General features: G+C 49.3%; 1 long non-coding RNA gene across 1 annotated transcript; it reads right to left on the reverse strand.

Moving 5' to 3' along the window:
- Window positions 1-220: 220 nt before the first annotated feature.
- On the reverse strand, window positions 221-11842 carry LOC109497620. The gene is made up of 2 exons (XR_002153935.3): window positions 11278-11842; window positions 221-504 (listed from the first exon to the last, which is right to left on the reverse strand). It is a non-coding gene; the product is annotated as an uncharacterized LOC109497620 (long non-coding RNA).
- Window positions 11843-21949: the final 10107 nt, after the last annotated feature.

Here is a 21949-nt window from a genome sequence, read left to right on the forward strand (position 1 = left end):
TAGAATAGATGTCTTTCAAGGTATGGAATATTGGCAGTTATAGAGTGGATAAATTAGGAGTAGCTCTCAACATAGAAAATCAATCTTGTGTTTCTCTGTCACATTTGTTGTCCTCTTTACAACTGACAAGGTTTAAGGGCCAGTCCAAAGAGCTGAACGTACGCTTGGGGTATCCCACGACATGGCTACAATCTCATGAATCACACTGGAAGTCTAGAGCTGGGCTTTTCCCAAGTTCAGGTTTATCACAGTGCCCCACCTAAAGTAGATGTTTCATAATAGTAGGACCAGACATGTGGCAGAATCCCAAGCCTTGAGGTGGTACCATGGAAAGAGCACTGGAAGGGGAGTCAGAACTCCTGGGTTTCCCTCCCTAGTTCGTGTTGTGACCTCTGGCAATTCATTCAGCCTTCCTAGGCCCATTTACTGATCCCTAGAACCAGAGAGCTGAAGGACTCTCTAAGGTTCCCTGAAGTTCCAGTGTCCATGATCTTGTGGCCAAGCCTGCAAAAAAAAGGAACGAGGGTATTTTAATAACTGTGGTGTTGGGCCAACAGGTGAGCCTAAACTTCAAGCCTGAGGGATTTCTGCAGACCTTCCTCTCCAGGGGCTGCTTCTGTGTAGCTCTCTTGGGGATCATGGCCCAGGCCTGTCTTGCTCCCCAGACTGCCTCAGTCGTCACCCCCAGTCATTTGGCTGGTGCACACGTGTCCTGGCCCTTATTTATCCTGCCCTTGGCCCTTTGCACCTTTTACTGCTTATTTGAGCAGCAAATCTCCACCTGTACTAGTTGTCTGTCCCACCAGCCTGGGAAGCAGACTGACTTCCCTCTCATAAGGAAAAGGTGAAATCACCCACTATCATGGGTGATGCTTAAGAAGGTGGCCTGTAGAGCATCTGGGTGGCTCAGTTGGTTGAGCATCTGACTCTTGATTTTGGCTCAGGTCATGATCCCAGGGTCTCAGGATCCAGCCCCAAGTTGCACTCTGTGCTGCGTGTAGAGGCTGCATGAGATTCTCTTTCCCTCTCCCTCTGCCCCTCCCCCATGCTCGTGCATGCATGTGTGCACTCTCTAAAATTAAAAAGAAGAAGAAGGTGGCCTGAGAAGTCAGCTTAGGTGTGAATATCTGCTCTGCCATAAAAATCCCCACCCTGGTATCTATCAGTCTCCATTTCCTCTTTTGGAAAGTTGTGATAACAGTTTAAAACACACACACACACAACACACACACACACACACACACACACACACACACACACACCATGTAAAGTACTTAGCACAGTGTCTGGCTTCTGGTAAACACTCAATAAACAAATGTTCTGATCACCGATTCTGATGTGTGTGGGTTTTTGCTCATACCAAACAATTCTCTGACACCAGTTGAGCATCCGACAGTTCGACTCAATTCTGATACTACCTGGAGACAGCATCAGATCCCACAGGGAAAGGTCTCAGTCCCCCAAGACTGAGATGTCCATTGAAGGTCCAGGTTGTCACCTGTGCTTCTTACCCCCTGGCTATAAATCAGAGGTTCCCAAGAGTCCTTCCTTGGCTTTGATTAATTTGCTAGAATAGCTCACAGAACTCATAACATTTTATTTACGAGATTACTGGTTTATTATGAAAGGATATAATTCAGGGACAGCCAGGCGGAAGAGATACATAGGGTAGGGTGTAGGAAGGGGCTCAGGGCTTCCATGCCCTCCCCAGACACACCCCTTTCCCCAGGTCTCCAGGTGGTCACCAGTCCAGAAGCTCTCCAGACCCCTCCTTTTGGCTTTTTATGGAGACTTAATTACTTAGGCATGATCGATTAAATCCTTGAACTCAATCTTCAGCCCCTCAGCCCTCCCTGGAGGGTGGGTAGGACAGAAAGTTCCAGGGCTCTCATCACGTGTTTGGTTCCCCTGGCAACCAGCTCCCATCCTTTGGTTATCTAGAGGCTTTCCAAAAGTCACCTCATTAACATAACAAAAGATATCATGATCTCTCTCATCACTTAGGAAATTCCAAGGGTTTTAGGAGCTCTGTGCCAAAGACAGTGTATGAAGACCAAAATATATATTACTTATCACAATATCACAGTTAGTTGTTACATTGATGTTATTTGTGGTAAAATCCTTCTGACATTTTTCCTCCAATCAGAAGCTTTCTCTGCCAATCTGCTTTAATGATAATTGTGGGTTTTTTGTTTTTGTTTTTGAGGGACTAGAAATATGACGTTTAATCACATCCCTCCGTGAGTTCTGAATCCTTTCAGAAATAGACGAGAGGTCAGATAAAAATTTTAAAAACTCCAGCCTCATTGCTGGTAAAGCTGGGTTAAGGAAAGACAAGGGGACCTCAAAAAACCCCTCTTCAAATATTTCCCCCAACTCTGGGCCAGGAGTTGCTCTGGGGGGAGTCCAGTAGGCAAGGGCAAAGATACTGCACAAGTTAGAGAGGTCAAGGTCAAGGTGCATGCCATTTTTGACACATGAGCTCTGCTGGGTGCAGAAAACCAGCTCCCTGGGGTTTGAAGCCTGCTAATCTGATCATAGATTCTTCTTTCAGAGTGGGAGAGGCTGACTCTAGGGGCAGAATGGAATGGGCAAAAGGTTCCTTCCTTCCTTTCCTCAGCAAAGGTGCAAATTCCTAATTCCTGAGGTAAGATGAGAAGCCAGGGACAGGGAGAGTGTGGTCCCCACTCTGACCTCCTAGTAAGAATTTCCTCGTTTCTGGGGGTGGCTGGGTGGTTCAGTCGGTTGAACATTCCACTCTTAATTTCAACTCAGGTCATGATCCCAGGGTGGTGGGATTGAGTCCTACATCGAGCTCTGCGCTGAGCATGGAACCTTCTTAAGATTCTCTCTCTTTCTCTCTGCTCCTCTCCCCAGCTCATGCTCTCCCTCTCTCTTTCTCTTTCTTTCTCTAAAAAAATAAAAATAAAAATAAAAATAATGGGGTGCCTGTGTGGCTTACTCGGTTGAGCAGCTGACTTTGGCTCGGGTCATGATTTCATGGTTTGTGAGTCTGAGCTCTGCATCAGGCTCTCTGCTGTCAGCACAGAGCCTGCTTCGGACCCTTTGTCCCCTTCTCTCTGCCCCTCCCCAACTCTTGTGTGCACTCTCTCTCTCAAAAATAAAGAACTTAAAAAAAAAATTCCCTTGTTTCTGCACCCCACAGCTACTGCATTGATGTGAAGCCACCAGAAACCCTTATGAACTGACTCTTACACAGGCTTTCCAGAAGTTATTCCAATTATTCCAAAAAGTCCTATATGTCTTCCCATAACACATTCTGTTTTAATATCGCCTTTTATTATGAAAGAAACATGGTTATTGTGAAAAATTAGAACATGAAAGAAATATATACCAGGTGATGGTCCCCTGCAGTCTGTAATCAATGTCCCTTGTCTCTCCTCCAGCCAAAAGCCCATTAACAAGTTTTGTGTCCACAGAACATTTTTAAACAGTTTGTATAAACAAGATTTACTGACCAAGGGTTCTGCTGATTAGTCGTGCCCTCTTGCTAAGTCAGTGAGATACAGACAAGCCGTTTCCAGGTGCTCTGGGCCATCCGTCCGGGTTGGGCACTGCATACCTGCTTAGTTTTGTTCTCCCAGCAAGTCCCAGTATCTGTGCACCTCTACCCGTTTCCTTCCTGTCATGTCAGGAATGTTTGCCTTAGGCTGGCTTTCTGCATCTCCGGGTTACCGACTCATTTCTAACACACAGATGCTTCTGGGGCATCCTTTTTCATAGCTGAAGACGGGCTTTAAGCTATGACCATGACTCTATATCAGCTTACTATGAAAATTTGGTAGAAGCTCCAAGAGTCAAGGGTTCCATCACTGTAGTAGACAGTCTTTCTCTGTCCCCAACCACCCCAGCCCTGTTCATTCTGCCCCTGCTCCACTGCCTGAAGGGGTTTGGAATCCTCCTGCTGTTCCCTGCCCCTGCCTTTCCCTCCCCTCCCACCTCTGCCATGTCCCTCGGGCTGGATGTAGACCCTTGAAAATGGCAGCCTCCTTACCCAAGCCCCATTGGTCTCCCATTTGGGTCTCTTGTGCCCAGCCTCCCCCTCTATTCCTTTTTCTCCCTTCCCTGTCTCCATGGCAGAGATTGGGCTCTACCCCCATGCCCCAGCCTCCTGACCTTGGCTAGTTGTTTTCCCAGGGCCCAGCCCTAGTTTCTGGGTCTTTCCCACATCAGCCCCACTAAGTGGCCTGAATGTCTCCCTGATGCAAACAACGTCAACCCTATGAGTGTTAAATTATGCCCTGCCTGCCTCCCTACTCAGATCAGCTTCTAGCACATTGACACAAGGCTAGGAAGGCCTAGATCTGTCCCCATGACTCTCAGCCCTGGACCTTGCCCTCTGTCCCCTCCTGGCCACAGAGCTCTGGACTAGAGGCTGTCCCACAGTGGACAGCCCACCTTTACTTCCTGGCTTTCCCTCGCCTTGGCTGTCATTGGCCCTGGCTTTCCCCTGTCTCCCGGAAGGAGTCCCTCATATACTGTGCAATTGAGGCCGTGCCATTGGTGACATGTTCAGCTGTCACTGCTATTTCCCATGAGATGTTAACTGTCACTCAAATATTGAGCAGTCCTGCTAGTTTGCAGCCCTATTTGGCAATTTATTTATTGTTACTAATACTCTGTCAGAAAAATATTGATGTCTCTTTAAATATGTGATTTAAACAGGCTTTCTCTAGGGAGCCTCTTGTTTTGGGGGGAGCACATCTTCTCCCTAAGGGACACAACCCTAATTTTATCTTGAAATTGAATAAGAAAATAAGATGCATGTCATTTCACAGGCAACACATGACAGGAGCCAAGGCAAATGAGGACATCATGTCAGTCATTGTGTGTGTGGTTGCAGTGTCCCCTTCAGTCACTCCCAGTTTTACCTGCAGAGAAGTTCTTGACTGAGAACCATTCCTGCCTTTTGTTTCAGGGCTCGGTGTTCTCGGTTCACAGCAGACTCATTTATACCACCTAAGACTTCTCTAGCACTGATCACATGCCAGCCACTTGCAAGTAGGAATCTGTTAAATCCTTAGATAGCCTTAAAAGGCAAGTGCTATTATTCTGCCCATTTCACAGATGGGAGAGTTGAGGCAGAGAGAGGTTAATGAAATTGCACCAGGCCACACATCCGGTAAGTGGCAGAATTGGGATTAGAACCCAGGCCTCCTGGTGCCAGACTTTGCGTGCCTGCCGCTAGCCTGGGCTGCCTCCCAGACACTGGGATCCCGTACCTCTTCTCTGAACCATCCACTCTTGGTCTCAGGGCCTTGGGAGAGTCCTGGCTCACTCTCGCGCTGCAGGAAATTGCATGTGTCAGGACTGGACACACAACTTCTTTGCTACCCACCTGCCATGTGGGATTGTTTTTTCTTCTGGCATCCATTTCCTTCACCTCGAAGGATGAATTGAACAGCCGAGTCGATTCTGTGAAAATGCGGCATCTGATTTGTCCTCAGATGAACTTGTAGCGAAAACCAGCATCCTGCCAGTCCACTTGGCGGCCGCACGCTGTCTCCAGGTGTGGTCAAGGACCATCGGTGGCTGTTTTCTCCATCTTGTGCTCTGTCTGCCTTGTGGCTGTTGGAGGTTCTGGGTCCGGGCAGCCGTCCCAACAGCGTGTCTCCTCACTTGGCATCTAGTGACATCCTGCCCTTCTCCTTCAGGCCCCGGGAACTGCTTGTCCGTTGCCTACAGCTTGTGTCCTTATTTCTCAGTGTGGTGGTGCCCGGGGACGATGCATTATGACAAGGGAAAGTGAAATGGTAGATCAGGAGGCTGGGATGAGAACGTCTTGCATTCTGGCAAATGCCCTGGCTGCTTGTGTCGTGGGTTGTACCTTGGGCGGTCAGGGAAGATGGCTATTAGTGATTTGGGGCTCCCTTGCGTTTGCAAGCTTGGCCCGGGGGCCACAGCAGGGTGTGGGAATGGGGGTGGGGAGGTGCTGGGAATTAGGAGAACAGAGTTCTAGTACTAGCCTGGGTTTCTTACCTGGATAACAAGAGGCTCCACTCAGACATTCTCTTGGCCTGTCTAGCTCTGGGATCCGAGGGTCACACATAACGGAGGGTCAGTGGTATGCTGGGGAGGCCAGGAAGGCCCCCAATTCCTGACCCTTTTGCTAAAGCTAGACACTGCTCAGAGGCAAGGGGAGAGAGGTACAGGTGGATGATTAAAGTCAGAATTGACGTTTCAGGCGGCCGGCCTTGGCATTCATTAACAGAGCTCCTGATTAAATGCAGCCACGCGAATGACATTTCTGCCCTCCCCTCCTGCCGAGTTCCGCTCCCGGGATATCTGCTCCCCAACTTGCGAGGGCCTTCTCAGTCACTTCTTTCTCTAACCACAAGTGTGGTGAGTTGGTCATGGCTCAAAGGATGGAGGGGAAGGGTCCTGATGGGTGACGCGGGTGACAGGGTCCCCCGCCTAGCACATAGGAGTTTAATTAAAAGTCACTCATTGAATTGGAAGTGGCACATGAGTGCATCCCCAGAAACAGCCGAGAGGGACTGGGGTAGAGGGAACCTCTGGGCTTCCTGTTTAGGAAGAATAGTAACTACAGAGTTGGTGGGGGCTTCACCGGGCCCTCCGACGTGAACCCCAGTGATTTGGGACAGTGCATGGACCCGAGTCCCCCCAGACACCAGTATCTATCCCTTCCCATTTCCTCTTCTGCCCAGCCCCCCCCATCCCCCAACTCCCCTCCCGTGACCAGGCCACTGTCAGGCTCCCTGCCCATGATGGATTTTTCAGGCTTCGTTTAGTGACATAACCATCCCAGTAAAACATACAAATGGCCCAACCGTGGATCCTAATGTGCAGTAAACGGTTTTTCACCTCATATCATTTTTTATGGGAAGAAATAGGCTTTGTGCTTCCCCTACAGCGCCACCCCCCCCACCCCTTGCAGGTGGATGCGGCTGGGGGAGGCACTGCCTCCCCTCCATCTGCCGGGCTGCCCACTCCCCTCCGAGCACTGCTCGCTCACAGGGGCAGGGGGCAGTTCAGCTTTGATTAACTGGCCCGTGCGATATTCATTTCTGACAAGAGGCTCACTCACTCTGCTGTCCCTACAGGAAAAGGGGGCGTGGGGGGTGGCGGGGGTAGACCGAGGGTCCAAGGTTCCTGGTTGGATTCAGTTCTTTGTCTGTTCTGGTCGCGTTCAGAAGGCACCACCTTCTGCTGTAATCCTTTCTTCCTGCACCATTCGTCCCTGGCTCCGTGCCCTCTGCCCTTTCCTTGGTCTTCCCTGTGTTCTCTCACCCATCAAACGGGGGCCTCAGTGCCTCTCTCTCTCTGCCGCATGGCGACACTGAAGACAGTCTCTGAGATGTCCAGTTAAGGAGAAGAAATAACCTCTGAACTGTTGAGGGGACCCTCCTAACCCCAGGAGGGAGGGTTCCGTGTTGCTAAACTCAGTATCTTCCAAGGCGAGCTCAACCGCTCCACCCTGGCCAGGTCAGTTAACTTACATCTCTGGGCTGACTACTCCTCAACACCTCAAAACAGTTCTCCTTCTGCCCCCGGGCCCGGTCCTGCCCAGGCTCCACCAATGGCTTCATTTCCTCCCCTCCATCCTGAACCGGGGCATCTCCTAAGACTCCAGCGTGAGCCATCTGCTGTTTTCTGTGAGCCTTCACCGTGGACACTTCTAGAAGCACATCCAAGGTGCAAGTGGTTTGGGGGAGGGCAGGCTGCCTGCTGAAAACGGGTTGGGTGATGACTCAAAGTCCCATCCGCAGCTGTGGAATCGCCCTGCTCTCTCAGGCAGCAAATCCTTTGCCTCTCCTCCTGCCTGCCTTCCTGCCAGCTGCCTTCCGCGTGCCCAGGAAGGCATGGGGCGCAGGCCCATGATGCTGCGGCAACTTGCTTTCTCTTCTTGCCACTACTGCTGGCTCTGTCTCTGTGGCCAAAAGGCAGCTGGTCCCTGCCGCTGCACTACAGGCGTTGCTGGGGGAACGCGTCTCTGCTTGTGCATCTTCCGATCCGTGGATGAAGCCACCTCCACAGGGTCCTGGATTTCTTTGTGCCCTTTTGGTGGGGGCTCACTGCCCACCTCTCCACCCGGCCAGCAGTGGGGCAGGGACTACTGCATGGCCTCGGAAAGGAGGACAAAGGGCAAGAGAGCTCAGTTGAGGCTTCCAGCCACCTTGGACACTGAGATGGGTCCATCCTGGAGCAGACATTTCCAGGTGCATCACGACCAGCCGGCAAGCGCTGGGGGAGCGTGGCCAGGACGGAGGGGGGCTAGGCACTGCAAGCAGTGCTCGGGGACCGTGAAGTTTGGCCTGTGGACGAGATGGTGGCTGTTGACAAGATCAGAAAGTTTTTCATTTGGAAAAGTGGCTAGCCAGCCCCAAGTTGTTCCCCAGGGCAAGACAGGGCAGATACAGCTCAGGGTCAGAAGGCAGTTTCCTCCCAGCGTTTGACCCTCCCCACGGTGGTACAGGTGGCTTCATTCCTTCTGCTGAGACAGATCACTTGATGGCCTGACACCGGCTGTCATTGAGGTTGAAAGATTCTTGCCTTGGGACAGTAGCTCAGCAAGGCGACACATTAGATTCTTTCAGGAGCTTTGGGTTCTAACCAATTATCCTCCAAAGAGGAAATTGAAACCCCCAACCACAGACACAAGGAGTTGAGATAACCTCTAGAAGGCGAGACTCCTCAGATCTGCACTGCCTCCAGGCCCATGACCTCTGGGACCCCAGAAAACCAAAGCTAGGTGCACTATTTCCTTGGAGACTCAGTCACCTACTGGCTGCTCTTCGGGGGACAATCCAATTGGAGACGTGGAGCCTAAACACAAGAATGAAGATACAGAAGCTCTTTGAGGGGCTTCCTGAAGTTTGGAAGTTAAGGTGAGTACCCCCCGCCTCCTCACTCCATGCAACACCCCCGCTCTTCCTGCCTCTGCAGGAAGGCCCGGCCTCCCTCTCCACCTGCCCCACAGGGGACAGGGCCAAAATGTCCATGGGGTACCAAGGGGGCGGAGGGCCACTAACCCCCTGATTTAGGAGACAGAAAGCACGGCAGTGAAAACAAATCTATTTAGAAGCCTCCAGCAGATTTTAGACACCTTGATTAATCATAACTTGCTACACATTATTTCCCTATAAACAAACTACAATGTTACTCATATAAACAGCTTTATCTTGACAGCTGCAAAATGTCAGGATTTAATGTAGAAGGAGCAGAGATACACCATATGTTACCACTCCAGGCCTGGAACACACTAATTCACAGCATATTGCCTCATACCGAAGAGGTGATTACAAAAGAGGGGCTAGGTTTTTGCCTTGCCGTGACTCTACACGCTGTCTCCAAGTCCCCAGTGCCTTCTCTTTGGCTGAGCCGGAATGGCTGAGATGCGATTCGGAGGAAGATTCTCGGGCTTGCCAGCCGTGAGCAAGATGGCAACCCGGAAAGTGTGGATGTGGTTGTGTTGTGTTTTTGAGATTGGCCTCAAATAAATACAGGTGTCCCACACTGGGAAACCCACAGTTCCGTACAATAAGAAGGGTGGGGGGGGGGGAGTAGTCAATACGCTGGCATCCTGCTGAGGAAGGTTGCTGCTGCCTTTGCGGGAATTGAAAAGCCTACGAAAGATAGCAAACAAATAGAACCCCCTACAGGAACAAACAATTAAGAAGCAAGTTAAATGCAAGAGGAAACCGAACTTAATGTTCATGAAAATAAAATGTATAAAGGGACTCTTTACCGAGGGGTAGTTTTATCCCAAAGAGAGAGAAACAGGGAATTTTCCCCAAGAGGCTGTACTCTGCTAAAAAACCCACAGGGCATATTTTCATGGAGAGAATGGTTTTGTATTTGTTCTCTTTGCTTTCTTTCTCTCCCCTCCTGTACCTCGCTTCTACCCCAGTGTGGCATGAATCATACACAGAGAGCACCCCAGTCTGGCCCACTGCTTCTTTTTATAAATACAGCTTTACTGGAACCCAGCCACGCCCATTCGTATATATACTGTCTGTCTCCTCTTGTGCTATAGCAGCAGCATTGAGTAGATGCAACAGAGACCATATGGCCCACGAGGCGGAAAATATTTACTCTCTGGCCCTCTCCAGAGAACGTTTGCTGACCCTCTGCTCTAAACCGTACATGTGTTTATGTCACTCTGCAGCCTAAACACTTAAGGCATGCTCTCAATTAATTTTTGGCCACCCAAGAGTCAATCTCCTCCTTTTGACTCTAGAACCCTGATCGTCTTTGGGGGAAAGTACCACTCACAGTACCTGGTGTTTAGTGGGACCGCCAACCAAGGGGCGGGCATGTGGCCACAGGTTGGCAGTGGACTTTCTCCCTGGGACTGTGACTTGCCAGTCGAGTGGGGGTGTGGCTGATTTGTCCTGTTGGTAGCTCCCTAAATCTCTGGAGTCCCAGAGATGCCCTGGATTGAATCTGTCTCCTAGACTCCTGGTTGGGCTTCAGGTAAGTGAGCCACCTTTATCCTTCCACATGGGTTTTCTTTCTTTAAAACAAAATTTTGTTTAATGTTTATATATCTTTGAGAATGAGAGAAAGAGAGAGAGAAAGAGAGAGAGAGAGAGAGAGACAGAGCTCAAGTGGGGCAGAGAGAGAGGGAGACACGTAATCTGAAGCAGGCTCCAGGCTCCGAGCTGTCAGCATAGAGCCCAACGCAGGGCTCGAACTAATGAACTGTGAGATCGTGACCCGAGCCGAAGTCGGACGCTTAACCGACTGAGCCCCCCCAGGCACCCCCAACGTGGGTTTTCTTAAGTGAGAGCTGGTTTCTGTTACATATGACCTGAATGGATGCCAACGCCACCCATGGCCATCTGTAGGTCAGGTCTAGGGTGAGATGGACTATAGGGACCCCCCCTGACCTGGTCCTGGCTCACCTTGAGAGCCTACCCACCCTCCACTTCCCTCTTAAGTTCCGATGTTCATACTCTGTGGATGTGCCCCACACTCCAGCTACTCTGTTATGATTACCAGTTCACAGAGGTGTCTTTCTCCACCCTGCTGTGAGCTCCTTGGTGGGCAGAGAATGGTCTCATTTATCTGTCTCCCCACAAGCATAACCAGATTATTGGATGTTAGAAGAATGAACCCCTATTTTCACCATTGGTGCTGTATTTGGCTATTAAGTTATAATCTCGATCTTATGCCGAGAGTTCCCCAACCCAACTCAGCACCAAGTAACTCTTTCTGCTCTCACGCTGACTTTATTCCCTGGTCCCATTACTGGCCTCCTAGTACTGATCCATTCAAGCCCTGAATTTGTACCTTACTCCTGGGATGGACCTTCCCGTTTCTCCACCCCCGGGTGTATTTCTCTGCTCTCAGTCGGCTGAAGTCCTGTCTTGCTCTTCTTTGTGCTGCTGTGGTTGACAGTTCTTCATCAGGTCCTTGGAGCTCATGGCTGGAGCTTTGTTGTCTGAGACCAGACAGGATGACCTCCATCCCCTGAAGCCTTGAGGGAGGCATGGATCTTCCAGATGCTTCCCGCCCTGCTGGATTGCCTTTCTTGGCCTTCACGCCTACATCTGGATCCTGATAATCCTGGTCTGGCTCATTTGTTGCTGACTTCTTGCCAGGCACCCTCTGACAGGGGGGTGGGACTGCCTCAGTGGCACGGATAGCCGGGGAAGTGTATGGGCTAAACACTTCCGTGGTATTTTTGTGGAAAAGGGAGTCTTTAATTCTTTCCCCTTGCAAAGAGTAAAATAGTCCTTGGGGAGCACGGAGAGCACATGGCTGGCAGGCTTTAGCAGGACAGTTGATGTTCAAACCCCAGGCTTCTGGCACAGCCCCTTTCTCCTGGGCCAGAGGCATGGGACCATCTTGGAATCTGGAACTCTTAGTGTCCCAGGTCCACCTAGAAGAGATAAGCATTGTGATGCTTTGCAGGCTTCTTGGGGAGGGAGATAAAGCACTCTCATACTTCTTCCTTGCTGTCTTTCATGGTGGGCCACTTTCATGGTGGGCCAGAACCTTCTGAGTGCAAGATCCTGTCTGGATGTCAGAATCTTAAACTTTAATTCTAGTAATTCTCCCTCTCTAGTGTTCTTATGCCAAAAGGGCTCTGGGGATGTGCAAAACATCTTATATCCCAATCCTGCTGCCTGGGGTCAGGAAGGGTACTTGGTTTCTCTCCAGTTGGTATAGTCATCCAAAGAAGCAGATTGTCCCACATCCAGCCCTGCAAGTCCAAACACAGGAACCCAATTATGCCCAAAGAAGGCATCATTCGCAAGAGGAAGGCTCCTTCTGGGCTTCTGAGCTCACTTCTGAAGGTAATTGGCAGATGCTGGTCCCTGCTACCAGGAACTCCTCTGGGAACCATGAGGTAAAAGACAAATCTGGTGAGTGAGAAGTGAATTTGGTGTATAGGATGAATAAACATTCTGAAGTGTCCAGGCAGGCTGGCTGTGTCACACGGGCTGCTTGTTTCCACAAATTTCAGAATGTCCCTCAAGTGCTGGAATTTCTGGCTTACGAACTGTATCTCAAAGGCTGTCTTTCACACTCAGAATGCATGAAATTTTGCCTGACCACAAGCTATGTACTTGACTTGTTGGAGTCTGGTCCTGGTGCCTGGAAAGACAGCAAAGGGCAGCTGGGCATCAGCTTTCTGCCTTCTCCTTCTCTGGCCCCAGCTGGCCCAGGACCAGGGCCAGCTCACTTGCCTTGTGAGGCCGCCATGATGGAATTAGAAAATGGAGCTGATGACTTACATGCTGGCTCCAGTTTAGCTCTTGGTTCCCAGCTCTGAGCTCCTGGCAGAACCGATGCATAGATTGCCTTCTCTGTCACTGACCTTTTCTCCTGTTTTAAGGACTTGCGTCTAGAGCTCAAAAGAGTCTGGACACCCAAAATAGAAATGTCTAAAGGAGCAAAGAGCAGCATTCAATCATTACCAAGCAAAGTGGCTTCCCTTTCATGATACTCTAACACATAGATTTGGATTTCGAGAGAGTAATTCCATCATTAACAGCAGTACCCAGCAAGCAGATTAATGTGGGTTTCTCCACACTTGTAGTGCGTGTATGTATATGTGTGTGTGCGTGTGTGCGTGTGTGCGTGTGTGTGTGTGTGTGTGTGTGTAGAGGGAAGAAAATGAGTTTCAAAACAGAATATTCTGGGATTCTGATTACTTGTTGGCAAGTGCTAATTTGAACATTCTCTGCTTTGAGTTCATATACAATTGATTGCAGTCTAAATCAGTGCTGTGGGGGAAAAGCGAAACTAGGCAATAGATGGGAGTTTTGCATTTGCTTTAAAGGCTTTTGTGGATCCCAGTCACCTCATGGTTAGCAGTGCTGATGGAGGTGAGCAATAGCACGGGTAATCCAAAGCCAGTGGATAATCTTTAAATCATTACCATCTGGTTTTGAAATGTACCATTTGATCATTCGCCGGAGCTGATTTGCCTTCCTAATCATGCTCTTCTTGGACTAATGTTAAAACCAACATTTCTTTCCAATGAAAAATAAAACCAGTTCTCAATACAGCACTGAATCCACTGCGTGTGATGCAAATACCTGGGGAGAAAACGCACAGGAGAGAAAAAGGGCTAAAAGACAAAAGAAGAAGGTGGTGGAGGAGGAGCCTCGTCTTTGCCTCTGATTGATTTTTCTTGCCACAACTAGTGAGGGAATGCAAAGTGGAGTCAGTTCTCAGAACCTAAGCCCACTGCACATTTTCTGCTCAGGGGAAAGATCTGCTTTCCCATATATAACTTCAGAGCCCCTGATTCCAGCTTGATGCAGCATCGCGGGGAAGGGTGATGGTCTCACCTGTTTGCCCAGTTCAGATGAGCAATAATTGTACATGGTATGAAACTCAACATATGCAGTACGGTGGCAGCTGAGTCTCCCTCCCACTACGTTCCCACCCCTTCTCTCCAGAGGTGGCCTGTCTCCCCTGCAGTGCTTACCGCCTAACGTGCCTCAGGTGTCTCTTCTTGACTCACCTACTCAGAAACGGCTCTCCTCGAAGTCACTTGAGCTTTGGTACTGCTGCTTATTCCCTTGGCGTCTCAACAACAGCTTTGAGGAAATCTATCCTCCTGGGTCTTCGATGCCAGAGAAAAGTCATGTTCTTCCTGTGCTTCGAGCATCCCCAGACACCGCTCACCGCTCCCAAGCCATCCACATCTCCGTTCTCTCCCTTCTGGATGTTTTCCAGGTCATACTAAAGGACTCCAGAGGCCCTTTCCTGGTCGTGTTGCCTCTGGTCTCTCGGTGGGGTAGCATCTGACAGTCTTATCTCGATCTTCTTGTCGAAGCCCACTTGGTCCTGGACTCCAGCTTCCCTGCCATAGCGATGATCTTCTCACTCTCCTGCGTCTGCTGAATTGTCCTCCTTCCTCCGTGCATGGTCCAATCATTTCCTCTTCCCTCCCTCTCTCCACCCTTCACTCTAATCACTGTTACAAAGGCGACTTTCAAATCTGTGACTCTGCACCTGACCCTTTCACTCAACTCCAGACTGGATTTCCATGTCTCTGCTGGACAGTTCCATCATGAGGGAATCATAACCATGGCTGTGATCCAAGCTCCCCTTCTCTAACCTTTAGTGTTTTTGAAAATAGTTCCAGCATTAACTCTTTCGGACATTTCCCTCATCCCCCAGACTGGTCAATTCTCTTGACATTCTTTTTTGCCATAACCATCCTTTTATTTTGATTCATACAACCACCGCTTCATGTCCAAACCTTTCTGGCTCACCACCTGAATGATGTTCAGTAAACTTTTAACTGATTCTCCTTCAGCTTTCTTTCTCCCCAATCTACTTGACATTCCATCTTCAGGATAAATAACATCCCCAAATATGACTTTATCTTGTCATTCTCCTAAATAGAGGTTTTTTTAAAGCCTATATAAGCTGTTGTAAAGCAGACAAGATTCTGTAGATTCATACTTATCCTTTTCCCCCGTGGTTTCAACTACCAAAAGGAAATACTAGTATATACTTTTCTTGAAAATTATATTGCTGAAAGAAAACAACTTTTCAGCCTGACTTCCAAGTCCATCTCAAATGGTTCCCAATTTTACCTTTTCCATTTTATCTGCTCTGTTCTGTTTTGTTCGGGAGGCATTATGGTGCAGTGACTGAGTCAAAGGGCCCTGGACTCATTCAGCCTAAGTTTGTACTTCAGATGCTCCAGATATCGACTGTGTCGCTTCAGAGAAGTTTTTAAAAATGCTTCTAAGCTTTGGGGCACCCGGGTGGCTCAGTTGGTTAAGTGTCCAACTTCGGCTCAGGTCACGATCTCATGGCACGTGGGTTTGAGCCCCGCATCGGACTCTGTGCTGACAGCTCAGAGCCTGGAGCCTGCTTCGGATTCTGTGCCTTCCTCTCTCTCTGCCCCTCCCCTGCTCACACTCTGCCTCTCTCACTCTCAAAAATGAATAAATGTTAAAAAAAATGCTTCTAAGCTTTAACTTGCACACCTTTCATTAAATATGGTAACAGTGCATCTCTATTATAAATCGTTTTGTGGATCACTTAATTCATGTAAAATGTTTAGCAATTGCCTGGTGTCAAATAATTGTGTCAAATAAGCATTCATTCTTATCTCCCAAGTGTGAGCCCTGTGCTTAAGACAAACTGAAACCCACTACCTCTTGAATAACGCCTTGTGCATTTCCTTTTCTTTGGCTTTGTTCATGGTTCTTGATCCATCTAACAAACCTATCCTTTATTTATTTATTTATTTATTTAACATTTATTCATTTTTTGAGAGACAGATGGTGAGAGGGGAAGGGGCAGAGAGCGAGGGAGATACAGAATCCGAGGCAGGCTCCAGGCTCTGAGCTGTCAGCAGAGTCCGATGTGGGGCTCAGACCCATGAACCATGAGATCATGACCCGAGCCGAAGTTGGACACTTAACCAACTGAACCACCCGGGTGCCCCAAATCCTATCCATTCTTTTATTTTTTATTTAAAAAAATTTTTTAATGTTTATTTGTTTTTGAGAGAGAGAGAGAGAGAGAAAGCTAGGGAGGGGCAGAGAGTGAGGGAGACACAGAATCTAAAGAGGCTCCAGGCTGTGAGCTGTCAGCACAGAGCCCAACGTGGGGCTCAAACTCATGAACTGTGAGATCATGACCTAAGCTAACGTCAGATGCTTAACCGACTGAGCCACCCAGGTGCCCTTATCCATTTTTGAAAGTCCAACCTGTATTCACATTTTCCATGAAATCCTTCCCTGATTTTCGCTCCCGTGAAACTCTTCTGTGTGAGACTGTTATGGTGGGTACAAATCATTATACATTTGTCAAAACCCATAGACTGTACAACACAAAGTGTGAACCCTGATGTGAACTATGGACTTCAGATAATAATAATATATCAATATTGGCTCATCAATTGTAACAAATATGCCACAATTATAGAAGATAGCAATAATAGGGTGGGAAAGAGGGGGTATATGGAAACTTTGTGTGCTTTCCATTGACTTTCCCTGCTAAAAAATAAAGCCTATTAATTAAAAAAAAATCTGACCTATCTGCATGTGTGTGAATTCCTTCAAGGCTCATTCCTTTATCTTCAGCCTCAGGTTTCTCTGGCTTAAAGATACACAAAGGGGACCCTTCATCATACCATGTTGGCAATTCTTCTACCTTATTTGAATATAATAGAGTCAAGAGACAATGTGACTTAAGAAAAACAAGTTCATGAAACAAGGAAGATCTAAGTTTATATCCTGGATCCTCTCTCTCTCTCTGTCTCTCTCTCTCTGTCTCTCTCTTTCTCTCTCTCTCTTTTAAGTAGGCTTCATGCCCAGTATGGAACCCACCTCAGGGCTTGAACTCATGACCCTGAGATCATGACCTGAGCTGAGATCAAGAGTTGGACGCTTAATCAACTAACTGAGCCACCTGGGTGCCCCTTGGCTCCTCTTTTGACGTGGCGATGTTACTTGGACAAGTTATTTAGGTTTTTGAGCCTCAATGTCCTTATCTGTAGAATGGGGATAATGATATTTATCCGCCAGGTTGTTGTATTAGAATAAACCAGCAGTTGCTATCTCATTACTGTATGAGGTAAGAGCTTTCTTTATTGCCAAGTAATCTGCCAGAGGCATACGTTCTTTATAAAAACAAAAACCTTCTTGCTTTCTTGATCAAAAAGTGATCAGAATTAGATCAGATTATTTGGTGATGAGGATAGACACAAAGGACTTCTCATACTCAGATACGTTATCACCCACACCATGGAGGAAGCTGTCTGTACGTGTGAGCTGGAACTGAAATACTGCATCCTCATTGTGTTAGTCAGTCATGAGCATTTACTGCAGCAAAGATTTTCACTTAAGTCTTCGTCTTGCAGATACAACACCCAGGACACATGACCTCCAAGGTTGCCGTAGTAGAGGATCAGACCTAGAAGTGGCTTACATCATCTCCATTCACATCCACTTGGCCGGGACTCATTCACGTAGCCGCTGCCTGATTGCAGGGGAGCCTGGGAGAGACAGCCTTCCTGCTGTTTACAAAGAGGAAGCAGAGAGGTGAGCACAGAGCATAGTCTCTGAACAGTCATCTTAACAAAAGTTTGTGGGTTCAGAAATAATTTTTCCAATGCCATCCAATTCTGCGCTGGTGAAAATGGAACTGTCCACGTGCTTTTGTGTAAAAATCAAACATCGATTACTTCAAGTAGTGGTTGAATTGAAAAGACCAAGGAGAGAGAGGGTGATCTCCCAGTAATGGAAAGAGAGACCGATTTCTTCTGTAAGAAACTACTCGAAGTAGGGCTTCAACATTTTCATGAGGATAAATAAAATCGTCTCGTTCACTCCAGCCAATCCCAACAGAAAACGTTGTTCTCTCAAACTATGGATAAAAATGTCAAAAATGAAATCCGTTTCCATCTGCAAATTGAAAGTAGAGAATGGTGTAATCTTGCCAGAGAACGAAGGCCTGAAGTCACTTGGCAGTGTGGCACGGTGGGACAGCTTCTCCTGTGTACATGCTTGTGCACATTATACATGTAGATTCACTTCGTTCCTGGGAGAATTTCATTCAGACAACAGCCCTGACAGATGACTGGATCAATTTTTGTCTTCAGCCCACATGGTCCAAAGCGGATACACAAATCAACAAGAGCATCTTGAGGAACCGAGTGGGCTGATTTATTCTCATTTTTTCAGTTACTCTTATTATGTGTTTGATTTCGCAAAGGTGGCCTAATCTAATTTGTAATATTTATGATAATACTGTTTTGGTGCTAGATAATGGTCTTGTAGCTCATTAGGTGATTTCCAGAACAAACAGCCCTCATCAAACATGCTTAATCATAGCCCGGCTCCTGGAGGGACAGAGGTGACCAGAGCGAGCCTCACTGTCCCCCACCTCACACGCAGGACTAGATGCACCAAGCACCCCGAAAACCCTTCCAAATGCTCCGCTCTCTCCTTGTGCACGGTTTCTTCACCACGGTCCTCCTCTTACTAATGGTTGACCACAGAGACAGCTCCGCCATTTACAAGCTGTGTCCACAGAGTTGTGGGAGATCCTTACAAACCACTGAGCATGGTGTCTCGCTTGTTGTAAACTTTACATAAATGTTATTATTTGCTGCCTCCCCCCTTCCTCACTACATCTGAGGCTGGGAAAGGGGCTCCTGAGAGGAGTACCAAGCCCTCCAGGGGTCATGGAAGGAAGCAGAAAGGCAAGGAAGCCCTCACTGAGCACTTTTCAGGGGCCAGAGCTCACCTGCACCTGTGTTCTCCTGGTTCCCTTCATCCCCACAAGGAGCCGAGAGACGAGGTGTTATCTTCCTTGCACAGATAGACATAGATAGATACCGGGAGGTGTAAGGAGTTTAGGGTCCTTGCCCAAGGCCACCCAGCTGGTAGGGGGTAGAGCTGGAATTGGAAGTCGCATCCAGAGACTTTCAAGTTCTGCGATGTGTCTACCACACTTAGCTGCATCCCGTGAGAGCAGGAGGGGAGGTGGAAGGGCGAGAAAGCCGCCGCCACCCTTAGCCCCTGCTGATCCTGTGATCACGGACAGGTGAGGTGTCCTGACAATGTCTAACCCGCCTCACGGGCCCCTCCACTTGGAGTGCCATCTGCTCCCTTGTCTGGGAAGCTCTGGGGAATGTGCAGCTGGTCGGGCCCTTCGGCCCTCGGTGGAGACTCTTGTTGCCCACTGTGATCCCAGAGTCCAGCGGGTGTGGACAGAGCCACATGGACCAGAGTGGGGGTCGGTGGCCGTATCTGAAGGAAGGTGGTGCTGCATGTCCCCTGACCCGCCACCTTGCCCCTGGGGGCCATACCCTGTGGAAGAACACCCGTCTCCCTCTTGAGGTGGGACAGGAGGAGGGAGCAGGAGTGAGGTGCCCTGACGGCCAAGTTTCCAGTGTAAGGCCTCTGTCTTGTTCTCCCCACTGTACCCTCAGTCCTTGGCACAGCGCTGGCAACCCTTGCTGCTGGAATAGCCTCTTTGGAAGGAGCTCTTGCTTTGTCCCGTGCCACCTGCTTGCTCAGTCTGTCCCTGTGCTTGTGTGTTTTCCTCTCTGCTCTTCCTCTGGCTCGATGAGTGGGGAGCATGGCCATGAGTTGGAGGAATCCAGGAGGAGGCAGTGGGGAGAAAAGAAGGATCTGGGCCTTTCGGGTGCCCTCTGGTGTCTTCTGAGGTCTGGCTTGGATTCTGTTGTTTAACTACTCAAGTTCTGTGGGGTTGTGAAGGGCCATTCGGCTCTGGCCCCGGGGAGTCTCCGCAGCTCTGTCCCCGAGCCCTGGGTTCTGGAGGTCAGTGGTGTCCTCCCGCTGCAGCAGAGTAGAGTGGGGAAGCAGCCGCCGAGGCCGGAGGCAAGAGACGGGGCTCCCGCCCATGGGTGACTCACTCCATGCCTGCCTCCCTTCTCCAGCCAACGGCCTCCTCATCTGAAGGGGCCCGGCCCGACCGCATGACTCCCCAGGTCCCTGTGACCCCAGTATTTCTCAGTTTTTGTGCTTCCTCAAGACCTGCATTGTTGGCCTTGCATTTAGTTGGCTTAGGCCACGTCACTCTCCAACAAAGGCTTTCATCTCGTTTTGGAAATCCCGCTTCTAAACTACATGTGGGCAAAGAGGCGTCCTGTAAATTCCTGTCCTCAATTTAAAGGGCATTTCCCCTGAACTGACACTGTTCCTCAAGTGAGGCCACGGCCCCACCGTTAAGTCAGCTCTCTGACCTGTTTCTCGGTCCTTGCAGCCTGGCGAGGGGCCTGCCCCTCCTCTTCCAGGTCCCGCTGCTGTCCCTGATGTGTCCAAGTCACCACAAAGCCAGCTACCGTTGACCGGCTAATCCAATCCAGTTTGATTTAATTTATGCCCCACACCTGCGCGTAGAATTCTCCAGTTGGGCGCTGGAGTTAGCACTGAGTTTGCACGGTCCCTGCCCTTGAGGAGCACACGGTCGGGCAGGGAGTGGATAGTGGCAGCAGCGGTGTGTGGGGGCGGGGGAGGCCCGTGTGCAGAGGACTGGGTTCCAGGTAGTCAGGGACTCTGTCTCCCTGCTTTCTTATGGGTCACTCCCACTGGCTGTCCTGGCTATGGAGATAGATTTCCCGGCGACCCACAGGATGCGCAGAAGGGACCGCTAGGACCCTGTGTCCAGAGGGGAGCAGAGGAGCCTGTCCATTGTCCTGGGGTTGGAGATACAACTAATCTGCCTTTTCCACTTGTCAAGCTGAGGGAGGCTTCTGTCACATGTGTTTCGCTGGGGCAGAGCTGTACCATGCCGTACCTGTGTGCTGCGGGGGACGCAGGACCAGTAGGGAGTCTGAGGCCGGTCCTGGTCCCATCCCTTATACTAGGTGACTCATATCCTTCCTCAGATTCTCGCCTCTCAGGCTTGGGCGTCCTCCTCTGTATGTGGGTTGGTTGGAAGAACTTATTTCTGAGGGTCCCTCTGGGTCTGCTGCTGTGGTTCCCCAAACTGTTGGCCCCCCCAGAAATCCTGTCTTCACCTGCAGGAAGAAAAGCCCTTAGCGACCTCCTAGAGCATCTTCCTGTCCCAGGACGGCTTCCCCCCACACCTCCCAGCACACTCGCTCCCTCCCACCATATCCCAGAGCCAATGTGTACTCAGGGGTTTGAAACTGCTCTTATATGAAGTAAAGCATTCTCCACAAAATCCAATCGCTCCCTTAAACTCCAATTAGTGTGATTTAGGGGATACTCTTTTTAGAATTGGATTCATGTTTGTTTTATTAGAATAATTGCGAGGTGGCTTGCACAGGCACTGAGTTCCCCAGTGACAAGCACTGTCAGGGCCCTTCAGGTGCACCCTCTGTCAGACCGATGACAGTGACGTGCATGAGCTAATAGACATAGTCCGTATAACTCAGACATGGTCACACACTGCAAAATTGTTATTTTTGTAGTTTTTTTTTTTTTTTTTTATCAGGCAATTGTTTCATTTTGAACTGTCTCAGGTAGGAAAGCATGACCGAGGGTAATCGCGCCTGCTTGGATAGTGGAGACTCGTTTGTGTGTGGTGTGTGTGTGTGTGTGTGTGTGTGTAGGTGCAAGCCACCTTGCATTTGTGTGCATATATGTGCTTGGGTGTGTGTACGTGTGTATGGTTAGGAAGGAGGTGGTTGGTTAGGCGTTCAAATGTCTGGAAGAAGGGGAAGTTTTCCATTAGCCCAGGCTTCTAGAAAGGAAGCCCAGGCTTCCAAGAGGAAGCAACAGCTTCTTCGGCACCCCTTCTTTGGAGCTGGCCCCTCAGCACCCCCCGTGGGGGCCCCTTGTTTCCAGCCCTAGAGACTCAGCCCTCTCGTGAGTGGCTCCCCAAAGATGCAGTCTCCCTGGAGACTTAATTGGCAATGCTTCACTGAGCACAGAAACTTGGGATATGACAGTTCTTGCTCTTTAAATTGTCAAAGAAGAAAAGGTGCTTTGAACTGCAGCTGCCGGGAGGGCAGGGGGACCTTGCTTAGAGTCGCCCCTGC

The sequence above is a fragment of the Felis catus genome, chromosome A2 (assembly GCF_018350175.1).
Source record: "Felis catus isolate Fca126 chromosome A2, F.catus_Fca126_mat1.0, whole genome shotgun sequence".
Taxonomy (NCBI): domain Eukaryota; kingdom Metazoa; phylum Chordata; class Mammalia; order Carnivora; family Felidae; genus Felis; species Felis catus.